The sequence below is a fragment of the Struthio camelus genome, chromosome 6 (genome assembly GCF_040807025.1).
Source record: "Struthio camelus isolate bStrCam1 chromosome 6, bStrCam1.hap1, whole genome shotgun sequence".
Classification (NCBI taxonomy): Eukaryota; Metazoa; Chordata; class Aves; order Struthioniformes; family Struthionidae; genus Struthio; species Struthio camelus.
In genome coordinates this window covers 21,628,553-21,640,791 of record NC_090947.1, presented here as the reverse complement: position 1 = coordinate 21,640,791, position 12,239 = coordinate 21,628,553, and the positions used below count along the sequence as shown (strand labels likewise).

The 12,239-nt window shown below is 43.4% G+C and overlaps 1 protein-coding gene across 13 annotated transcripts in view; it reads right to left on the bottom strand.

Annotated features, from left to right (window-relative positions):
* Window positions 1-6,836, bottom strand: part of GPR155 (G protein-coupled receptor 155) — a 40,439-nt gene extending 33,603 nt beyond the window's left edge. For 3 of the 13 annotated variants that reach the window (XM_068948534.1, XM_068948522.1, XM_068948535.1), the window contains exon 1: window positions 105-244. The gene's annotated coding sequence lies outside the window, so the exon portion shown is untranslated. Of the gene's footprint in view, window positions 1-104; window positions 245-695; window positions 945-1,772; window positions 1,922-3,281; window positions 3,401-4,087; window positions 4,250-6,274 lie in introns of those variants that run through there. The other 10 variants (XM_068948523.1, XM_068948524.1, XM_068948526.1 and 7 more) reach the window with 9 other exon arrangements.
* Window positions 6,837-12,239: the final 5,403 nt, after the last annotated feature.

Below are 12,239 nucleotides of genomic sequence, written 5' to 3'. Positions count from 1 at the left end.
CCCCCCACCCCGACACAGCGGCGCCGCCCGGCAGGTGCCTCGCTGACAGGCGCCGGCAGATGGCGGGGGCCGAGGCGGGGGGGGGGGGGTCCCCTCCCGCTTACCTGCTCCGCCGTCGGCGTTATCCCCGCGCCGCCGCGCGCAGACCAACGGCTCCTGCTCGGCCCAGGGCAAAGCGACCTCGCCACCGCCCGGCCCAGCCCGCCCCGCAGCCGCGCCGCCGCCGCCCTCGCCTCCCCCGGCCCGGCTCGGCCCGGCCTCCCGCGGCGGCAGCGGTGCCCGCAGAGGGCGCCCGGGGCAGGGCGGCTCCGCCGGCAGCGCCCCCCGGCCGCCGCGGGGCGGCAGCGCGGCTCGCAAAATGGCGGCGGCGGCGCGGCGCCTCACGCGCCGGCTCGGCGCTCTGCGGCCGGAGCCCCGGGGCGCCCCCGCTGCCGGCAGCCGCCGCCGCTTCCCCCGGGGCCCCGCGCAGACCCCCGCGGCGGCGGCGGCGGCAGCAGCGCCTCGCCCGGGGCCCCAGCGGCGGCCGCTGCCGCCTCGTCCCGAGCTGGGGCTGCTCCGCTCCGCGCCGCCCTGCCCGCAGCCCCCGAGCCCGGCCGCGGCCCCTCTTTTTCTGGTCCATACGGACGGAAAACGCGGCCGGGAAGGTGGGGCGAGCAGGGGCTGCGCACGGCGGCCCCGGCCCGGGCGAACCTCACCTCACCCCCTGCCGGCGCTGCGGGGCGGGCATGGCGTGCCGGCCTGCCAGCTTTCCCACTGCTTATTTCGGCTCTCTTTTGTTTTTTTTTTTTTTTCCCCCTTTCTCCTCTCTTCTTCTTCTTCTTCTTTTTTTTCTCCTCTTTCCATTTTCTTTTCCTTTTTCCTTGAAACCCTAAAAGGGAGAAGAAAAAGCTGCTTTTCCACATGGCATCCCGGGGTTATCACACTGCTAGCTGTTTCCCCAGCAAACATTAAAAACTAGTGGGCACGCAAAGATCTTCTTGCTGAAAAGGAGGATCAAACTTTTTCATGGCTTCCCATTTTTAAAATGCAGCTGGGGAGACAGAGCTGCCCCTTTTCTAGGGACTAAGCCAGATATTACTGCCTCCAAGAGGGCAAGTATACAATTCTGTCTTTTTTTCCCTACTCGCCGCCGTTTTCGCACAGGCCAGCACAGCTTCTGACCCTCCTTAAGCGTGGCGGACACCGACGGCGGGGGACATCCCAGCTGGAACAGCAGCACTTCCCTGGCGGAGGGTAACCCTGTCCACAGTCTGCGCGCTCAGTCGCTTCTCGTCTTCCCCAAACCCTCTCCAAACTAGGAACTTGGAGCAAAAAAAGGACCATTCTTTTATGTCACGTTCAGACAAGATAAAAACAGAGCGGGGGGTGGGGGGAACTGTCTGAACCAAAACATACGGAGGACTGGTACGTGACTGACAGCTGCTGTGTTCAATATTCATCTCCTAACAGTAAAGTCCCCCGCAGTACTTCAGATTACAAGGTTTACTGTCAAAACACGTTTAGGAACCTTACCAGAAACAAACAGGATAATATATATTAAGAACAGCAATATCAGTAGTAAAAACAAGCAAAAAGAATGGAATTAAGTGTAAGAGCCCTGGGGAAGGTTGAGAAAATGCCATAAGCAAGGCAGATGGGGGGAGGAGGGACTGTAGGAAACTTTTAGAGGGTAGCGTTTTGTTGACATTGTATGTCTGCTTTCATTTCAGTTTAAATATACTGATAGTGCCTAATGAATTTATGTATTGTTGCATTTAACAGCAGACCCATACCGTAGCTGCAGAAGGACGATTAGCAGCAGTGCTGATTGAGAAGCCAGTGTCTGCCTCCTCTCCGCCTCTCCTCCTCCTCCCCAGTCTGTGCCCGTGGCTGGGCCTACACAGCCCAACCAAAAGATGACCAGGGTATTTCCATACAAAGCCTGTGTCAACAAACATACATTTTTTACTGTGGGGTGGTAAAGCCAATTGGGTAACACTCACCTGCCATAACTTTAGGGTGAGACCTTGGTGTGAACATAATTAGGAAGACACTTGTTAGTTTATTCAATGTTAAACTGCGCGTATCCAGCACCTTACAAAGACTGCTTTGAAAGTGGTTTGGCTTAGTTTGTGGAAGCACAAAATATAATGAGATCTTTCAGAATTTTTGGCTTTTTGCCTAGCAGCTCTTCCCTATAAAAATCACATGCCTTGGAGGGATACAGTCTGGGAGACAGCAAGGAATGCATACCAGACTATAGTAAGAAATCTTGATAAAAATTCATTTTACAAGAGCATAGGTTTGGCTAAAGAGGCCGCTCACTGATCAGTGTTGATATCCACCAACCAACAGTCTGAATCTTCTCCACAACATGGGCAGTTATGGGAGGGAGGGATGTGTATGTGTGTATATATATACACACACACATATCCATACACACACACACACACACACTTCCATCCCTGAGGTCAGGTACACAGTCCCAGGGCAGGAAAGTGCACTTGTCCCCAGACTTGCTTTCTGTTTTGGGGAACACTGAGAAGGACCAGTTCTCCACTGAGTTGGGAACAGCTTGTCCGCCTCTTTTGAGCCGGATAATTAGCAATGATAACACAGTGTTGCAGTCAAGAGTTCTTTCTAATGCCATACTGAATACATAGGATACTCCTGCACGTTCCCAAAGTCCTTCCTGCTTCCCAGAACAGCAAAGGATAGTATCTTCTCACTGTTCCACAAGCCCCTCGCCCAGCCAACACTTAGCCAAAGCTCTCTAGACTTTTTCCTCTGAGCTCTACATGCTCTACACCGGCCTTGAATATAGCTTTGTTTTGGGTGGAGTCTTCTTGTTTCAGCTCTGTGGGTTTACAACGGAGTCTACTTTCTTTTCCTTAGAAAGATTTTAAAAGTGAAGGGCTGCAAGAAGCTTGATCCTCTCAATGAGGGCAGACTTCAAGCATTTAGATCTTAAGCTCTAGCAGTGACCAGATGCAAACATATTTTCAAAGGTGTACAGATGAGCCAGTTGGAGCAGATTTTCAGGAGATCACAAATGTATCTTTGCACTTGATGCAAAGGCTACCTCACTGGTGATTTCTAAGCACTTGTGTCAAAGCCTGAAATGCTGGAGTCTTCTCAAGAGCCCTCAAGAGTTTTCTGCAGGCAAGTACATTTTGCCAGTTCACCTCTGAAAACACTGAACATGAATGGTGTTTTTCCAGAAAGAGTCAGCAAGCTAGCATGGAAATTGTAGCCACATTGTTAAGGTATAAGTGATAAGTAAAAAAATAACAATGACTTACAGTAGGAAGCATCAGGTGAGTTTCAAAGCAGCCATATCAATTGAACATGCAGTACCAACGACTCTCAGAATAACCTCTCGGTAGCATTTTACTGAGAAGTGACTTTTCCAAGAACGGATCTAAATAAGAATACAGAAGATGAGCAGACATCAGATATTGGTAAATGCAAAAGGATCAGGATGAAATATCTGGAAATGTACAAGTACAATATCAGTGTGATTTCCAGGCAGCTGGGCACCTGGTTTTCAATAACATGGAAAAATCTAAATATCTTATCAACACAGTAATTATAAGCAGTGCTATTTTCTCCACCCACTGTTTGTGTAATCTTCTTATATTCAATTACAGGAAAAATACTTACTCGATGCTCCTTGGTTACTGACAGAAAGCCAAATGATATACAAAAATTGGAGTTATGTCTTCAGACATACGTGAGACATATTGTCTTCAGACAATGCCATCTTGTAACTTTAGTACTGGCAGAAATACTATCCTCAAACTGCTTGTTGCTTAACAAAATGAAAAGTTTAATGCACAATGCTTAGTCTTTGTTAACTTTACTAAGCAGATTAAATCTGAAAATGCATATCTAGATCTGGCTATCTAAAATTTTAGTTCAGGGTTCAGAAGTTTTGCTTCTGAACATCCTACACGCAGCTACAAGAGAACAGTCATCAGGAAACAACAATATGCAGGGCTTATCTGTAGCTAGATGTGCCTGATTGCTTACACTGACTCACATGGCTACTGTAAAATAAACGATGGCTTAGATGCCTTTGACAAGGTAGTTAAGCAGTGCAGGCAACCTGAGCAGATGCATCTGTAGAGACAGGCAACAGGCCCAGGGATGTTGTCTTCTCTGGATAGGGTGTCAAAGGGAAGGCTCCTAATGATCCCATGAAAGGAGAATTTCCCAGACTTCACCTTTAAAAACACCTTTAACAATCCAGCATCTGTGGCCCAAGAGCAACCTAACCAGTGGCCAGCAGAGTGCCTACCTGGCTCGGTTACTCATGAGCTTACAATTTACCAACATGTTTACATTCACTTTGATTACCTTGAAAGTCTTTTGTAAGAGATCTTCCTTCTTGAGAAAGCCATTTATCTCCTCACCTACAATTTCACACTAGTGCCCATTACTAAGTTGGTTACCAGAATTTAATTGGTATTTTTGGTACAGCAGATTGCAAGACCAGCTCTAACACACGGAGTATCTTGCAGAAAATCAAAGTGCATGTTTACTATGTTGTATTTATTTCCCCTTTGTTCTGCGACCGAGACAGGGATGTACTGCTGGTATGTGAGATAGCTGTAGGTGTAACCGTAGCCTTCAGAGTATTGCGACTGTCAAAAGACAAAACTTAAAACTAATACAGTTTGCTTGCAGACTGTCAAACAAACTTTAGCAATATTTTTATATATTACAATACTATATATATTTCTATATATATATGCTATATATTTGGATCTGCAGAAACAGACTAGCCTTAAAGGTCAGGCATGGTGAAATTCACTTCACTGGCGGGGGGTGGGGGGGTTTCGAATCGGATGCCACTGCCATCAGTGACACAGCCCTTATTGATCCAGTAGTATGAGGTTTTTTTTCCCTAAATAGTTTTAAAAGGAAACAAAACAATGTTGCAAAGACTTCCTAAACCTGTAGGTTTGGTCAGGGCAATAGTGTATTAACTTGCAGCAGGCTCCTTGGCTCAGCAAAAGGCTTTGTTGGAGTAAAACACAGGCCCTTAGAGATGAGGTAACAATCAAATGAATCACATGACAGAAAGGAAAGAAATGAAAGAAAAATAAATCACTTTTTTTTTTTTTAATTGCAGTGGTTTTGATTGCTTAACCTGTGAAGCAATTATGAGATCTTGTCCATTTGCCTCATATTATGGCTAGAAATGTATCTACCTCTCACTTTACATAGACACTAGCTATTTTATATAATATTTTTCACATTACCCACATGACTAACAGTATGCGGTAAAATTATTACAAACAGGACGTAACAGATAAGCCTCCTTTTGAAAGGGCCCATTTGTTCATTTTGACACCTGCAGCCTGTTACTAGCTTCTTCTCAGTACTCCCGCTGCTCAGTCAAATTCAGCCTGGTGCCCCCAAAAGACAAAACTGGAACAGTTATCAGCAGTGAACACAAGCTCCTAAGTGTGCCTTTGCTCAGGAAAACTATGTTAAAGCAAGCTGCGCTGATAAGCCGTTTCTGATACAAGGTCAGCTGAACCTGTTTGTTAGAGTCAGTAACTAATTTACCAGTGGAAAAAAACAAAACCATTTTGGCATCAGAAATCGGGAACTTTATATTTTCAGAACACAACCATAATCTTTGTGAAATCTTTGGCATTTACTAAGTTGCCATTTGTGATCATGCTATCTTATGCTATTTTCCAAATCATGATTTATTACCTTTACACACACAGTTCAAGTATTATCCAAAGATGTATTGATTGCAGTGTATTGTCTCCTTTTTTCTCCTTTGGCAGAAATACCGGTAGATTTTTGTTCATTTGTTTCTTTTTCATTTCATCCTGCTGTAGCATTTCATCTTTGCTGTTAGTCTGTCACACATGTATGCTAACATACCTTCTTCTTCCTGAATTCTTCTGCATAAAGCTATTGTACATATACTTTCATACTACTTTTCCCTCATACTTAATCCACATTCCTCCACAGACTCTTCCCCCTTTCTTCCTTTTGTTGTTTCTTCCTTTTACCTTTTCCTGATTACATTTAGCAGTTTGGCATTTAGTTTAAATTTATGGGCAATATTTTAAGCTCATGGGGATTGCCAGGAACTGCAATTTGACTGTATTTTCTATTTCTTTGACTTGCAATAGAAATGAATATTTCATCTGATAAATATTTAAGTAATAATGTTTTTAAGACTGTAATGCTGTCAGAGTGGCTTTCTCACAACCACCTGCTATTTCCATTTGACATTTACAATAAATGTATCCATTTTAATTCTTACCTTCTGCTCCAGCTGCAGTTACAGGCTTCATTTGTCTAGTTCTAATAGCACACCACTTCCAGGTTGGACTGAAGCAGAGCAGAGTCAAACATGCTATTCTGTTGCATCATTTTTATGCCAGTACTGGAATTTTACTTGCCTAAGAGTTGTGCAATTGAGTTGCGGATCAGGCCATATATGTCTAGACTAAACAAGCTACTGTACCAATAATCAAAAGGTATACAGTGTTCCTAAAAAAATAACTACACATTTTCACAGATATGCTTATAACCAAAAACATACCATCACAATTTTTGACTGTTAAATACAACTTGTGAACTGGTTATCATACAAACAATAAAAAAAAGTAGTAAGAAATTTCCAGCTGACGTGATCCCAGAGTTTTGACATTGACGTTAAAGATATCCTCTCCTGGCTAGAAAGTAAAAAACAAGGTTGAAGAAGTCAAAAGTGCCATCTAGCGCCCTCCTTGAAAATGCCATCTTTGTTTTCCAAGGTAGCGACTTTCGAAAGAAATTCGGGCAAAGCAGTCCCAGATTCGAAGCCAGAGCGAGTGGGAAGCAGAAAGAAAAGGGGATTGTCAGGTAAATACTAGCTAGCTCAGGAGCCTTAACTATAGCGACTGCTCAGCAATTTGAGGTTAACAAAGATGTTTTCGAAATGAGCCTGAGCAGGAGGAAGCAGGCCCTGGCCGCTGAGTCAGTGCGCTGCTGGGACCCAGGGCTTCACTTGGCCGCAGGCACTGAGCGATGCCACCGAGTTCACCGAGACCAGGGCTTCAGCCGGCTGCTTCAGCACGGCTGGGTAGCCTGGGCCGTGTGGGCTCTTCATTATCTTTTGCTCTGGAAGCTAGGAGCTTTCGCAAAAATAAAACCCTTCCCTTACAAAAACAGAGGGAAAATAAAAGCCTAATAAAAAAAAAAAGAAAGAAAGCAAGCTCTTGAAGTAAATATTTAAAATAAAATTCCCTGGTGACAATTGTAGGAAATAAATTTAAGTTATTAAAAAAAAGTCAGCTGAGGAAAGGATAAAGCTAAACGACAAAAAACTAAACTACTACTAAAAACCTAAATCTTTACAGTGAAAGTACACAAGTGCAACAGATAGCAAGAGTTGAGCTACTTACTGTATTGTAATGTCCTTATTGTTATTTTACTGTATAACATGCTCTTCCATAATATACTGAGCCTCTGATTCCTTAGGCTACCAAGTTTAGATAACTTACAGGACACACAGATCTCTTGTACCAGAGACAGGATATTTGTCATCACAAAAATAAATTCATAGGCTGCAGATACTTCAGCAGGTGGGAAAAGGTATGATGTGTATCAAATGTGCATGGTTGGGGCTTTTCCCTATTTAGTTAAAAATGAACAAGACCATATATGGGTTTCTCATTTTACAATGCATGCTTGTACTTAGACTTACATTAGAAATGTTTGCAGCTAATATTTATTAATAAATTGATTTACAGTTTTCCCATCTGCTCCCTGCTGTGCTGTATGAGACAAAGGAATGAAAGTCCCAGCATCGTGGATACGTAGTAATTTTCTTAGAGCGCACAGCTTGATTTTTATTTTTAAATCAGCAACAACTTGGAATAAACACAGAAAAAATACATTTTATAGGCATTCAAATCACCATTTGGTCCTGCAAGCACAATTGAGGGTAATCTGTGCATTGAAAGGAAACAAACAGGCTATATCTGTATATTTGCAAACAAAGGTTTTCAAAGTAACTCGAGTTACTGGCCAAATAGAAGAAGTGAAAGTTTCTATTTTAAACAGAGAGGAAAAAAACCGTCAACACAAGGATTCAGCAATACACAGTAAGGAACGGCTTATAGGCAGCACAGGAAACACAACATGCTCTGCAGGCTCTGACAAACGTCACAACGAAAGTTGAGCTTCTCATGGGACACCCCCTATTCACATGCACATCACAGTGGCTGTTTTTTAAGCCTAGGCTTTCACCTGGGCGCTTTGCCTCGCTCTGCTCGCCCATGCCCTGATCACTCGGGCCGCACGCGCTGCTTTCCCGCGGCGCTGGGCTGCCCGTGCCCTCTGCCGTCCGCCGCCAAGGGCGCAGGGCCTCTCCCCTTCTCTGTTTACTAAGTTTACTTTTTGCTAGAACGGGGAAGGGAGAAGGACAGAAAAGACTTATACTCACAGTCATATACACACACACACACATACGTATACACACACACGTGTATATACGAACTACTTGGACATTCATCTTTCTGTGAACACAAGAACTTTGTTAGAAGCAAATTGATTATGCACCTAACCACAGGCAACACTCACACAAGCTTGGGTTTGAACAGTTTTACACACGAGTAGGTGCCCAACGTCGGCAGAGCTGGCCCCTTTGGAAAGGACAGTTTTGAAAACTGAACACCACAGTGATAAAACCTGCTCTGGATACCAGGAGGTATCAGCAGTTCCTGTTTTGGCGAGAGGAAGGATGAACAACAACAAGCAGCCCCTTTTCCCTCAGCCCTGCATCTGCCTTTATCTTAGCACTTCTTAGGAAGAGATTTTGGTTTTGGTTTTGTTTTTTTTTTTAAATTCACTGTATTCTAGCAAAAAAAAAAAAGAAGCTAAACGAGCAGTTGCATATTCAAAATAAGAAAAGCATTTATGTGGACAAAAAAAACAGTATTCTTGAAGAAATAACTTTTTTTTTTAAGTTAGGGAAGAAAAAGTAAATGACAAAACCCTGGAATTTATGAAAATTAAAAATCAGCTTACTGTAATGGACTAGGAGGCTTGTTGCTATCATACAGACAGCATCCATGATGGATTTTTATTTTACATTTTTAATGTAGCTTCTGTGAAAGCCATGTCTCAAGCCATAAATATTTTAACATTTTAAGACTGAAGTAGTGACTGTTTATCTAAGTTGCTGCTAATGCTATACATCTCCAATATCAATCTGGCTATGGAATAAAAAGAGCATCTGCCCAATTTATTCTCTGTATTTTCAAATTGAAGTATTTTTGTGTCAGCCGTTACTCAAGATTATTTCTGTACCTGTATTTGTGCTGAAATTTTTGGACAAGTTAAGAGCCTGATTGCTAATACTGAAAAAACACACAGTATCATAAGAACGTTTCAGAAGATTGAGTCCCTAGTTCTCTTTGCATTAATATCTTTCGGTATCAAAGTTTAAACACTTAAATACATATTTCCATTAGCCATGAAAAAATAGAATAAATCTATAAAGTAGATTTTTAAAAACAGTTCAAAAATCTGCATGCAGTATATCACGGATCCTTTCCCAGCAAGATCTAACTATTGCAACTGAAGATTTAATACAATTAATGCATTTGCTCCTCCATTGAGCACCACCTTACTGCCTCTGGGGGCTGCAAGGCAGACAATAAGCAGTTTTGCCTCATTGGAGAGGCTACGAAAGGGCTGCCTGCCATGGGTCTCATACCGGAGAAGACAATGCTTTCGCTGCCAGGATGCAAAGGATCAGACTAACAAAGCCTTAGGAGATTTCCTAAGGAGAGGACAGGCAATGGAAGAGAGATGACAGATAAACACTCTGCTGAAGCTTATGACAGAGTCAATACACTCTTACAGCAAAATGCTTTCAGCACTTATTGAAAAGACAAGTTCTTATTGATAAAGCCGAGTCCCAAGGAGCTGCTACAGCATCCTAGAACGTGAAACAACCATTCTGCTCTCAAAGGTCTCTTTATAAGACCTGTAAATCAGTCAGCAGATTTAACCCTCCGTGTATTCAGAGGCTTTTATTGGCTCACATTTGTGATAGAAATAATCATATTGCTTTTTACTCCCAGCACTGCAACAATATCTACAGTGTGGAGACATAGCAGCATTCTGCTTGCTTTCATGCTTTGCCAAAGTTTTTGATTAGCAATTTTTATTTGTGTAAACACAGAGAGGACGAGCAGCCCAGATACCACAAAACATAACAAACAGCAGGTTACAGAAGAGATTGCTGAGGCCCTAATTTGGTCTTCAACATTTTTTATCGTGATGTATTCAAAAGGGGGGATGGAGCCCAAGCATAGCTCTGTTTCCAGATAGCAGTAACAGACATGGGAGAGACAAATATTTTTACTTTTTTTCTTTTTTTTTTTTTTTTTAAAAAGAGAACTTACCTTATTTTAAATCCACCAAGACACTGTACACACCAGACCCTCACAACTTGGAAGAACAAGTATGAACTCTTTAGGAGGATTATAGAGTCCTATTTGACAAGTTAAACAGATAAGCTATTTTGTAAGTGTAAAATACATAGCTTCATTATGCATAACAGAAAGTCTATGGGAGCTCCAAGAGGAATTAAACTTCACAGAATCAAGCTCCCATCATGTTACATATTTGAGTAATTTTGAGAGAACCAAAGATAGCAGAAGAAGCTGTTAAGAATTGCTGGATATAATTGCTATTAGCCAGAGAAAATACAAATCCTAAAGGTTCTTGTTCTAACTCATTAGTTAACCTATATAATACATTAATTGTCCCACAGGCATATCTGGGCCACCATCTAGCCCCACAAACTGAGAACTGGCTAGGACTGATTTACTCTTTCCAGTTCAAAGCAGAGTCAGGCTGGTTAGAGGGCAGAAGGGAGCAGCCTGAGCACACACAGCAGGGAGGTCACTGGAAGGTGCTGAAGCACAACCAAAGGATTTCGGCATTTTCACACATGCTGCTTGCAACACACAAGCCTTGCTGCAACTCCAGACAGCACTTAGAATTTTACAATACTTTAGATTTTGTTATTTTTTTCTTTTCATTTCTTTTTTAAAATAAAATAAACTGTATTGACTTAGATGGGGGAAGGACTGTGCTGTGGTCACACAATGCTTAGTTCAGTTCCTTTTTCTCTAAAGTCAACCAAGCAACCAACTTACTTTCTTGAAAAAACCAAAGCACCATGTTTCCTTTAATAAAATCCCAAAGAGGGAGGCCTACTGAACAACCATTAGAGTCATACCTCAGGGTCCTCATTTAGGGTCACAGTCACCGAACACTGCCAAGGCCAGCAAGTGACTCCACCTGCTGAGCTCCTTCCTCTTTCACAGCTCCCAACCTCCTACCTGCCTCCTCCTACTCCTACAGCTCCAGCCCCAGGGCTGGGGGGTTTATAGGTTGCACCTGAGCCACAGCTGCCTGTGGCCTTTTGGAAAAGTGGAGGTGTCCTCCCCCGCCAGTCTGCAAAATGGAAGTAGCAACATGCAGCCCCCACCAGTCAGAGGATCCACCACCTGCGTAAGGATAAACATGTTGCTCAAGTCCTTGCAAGACAGATGCATCCATTTTGGAGATATTATGAACTATCCTGAGGGTTTTAATTGACCTTTCTAATTTCTGAGGAGAGATTGAAAGTACAGCCTGAATCTGAGCCCTCTCTGGGCTTTCATCAGAGTCTTTCTTTGTTGAACCTGGACCAAATTATTGAAAAAGTTTAACGTCCAAGATCACGATCAGGGTTCTGAAGGCAAAAGGAGGGTTTCATTTGTTTGAAAATACATAATATTCTCTGGAAGCCTTCTGTCTAGGGAGCCAAGGTAAATGAATAAAAACCTGCACTTAATCAGATATATTTTCCACGTCATCTCCCCATTGCAAAGATCCAGCTCGCCTTGCCAAGAACCAACGCCTACAGACTCCGCTCACCAAATAACTATAAGAACAATCGCTGTCTATGAGTACACTATCACTGACCACGTTTTTTCTAACATTCTTTATCCTAAACTAATCACTTCTCTAGCTGTGAGTGTCTCGTCATCACCGCACGGAAGAAGCCTGACGTCCGTCACATCTTTCCACCGCGCTGCCAAGGAACGGCACACGGGAGGGGAGGAGTGGCCGTCCCCCGCTCCCGCGAGCGTCATTATTGCACTCCTCCTAAAGCTGAAATCTGTTTCCACCGAGGAAGCAACCGTGGCTGTTTTCAGTGTAACAGTCTGCACCACCAA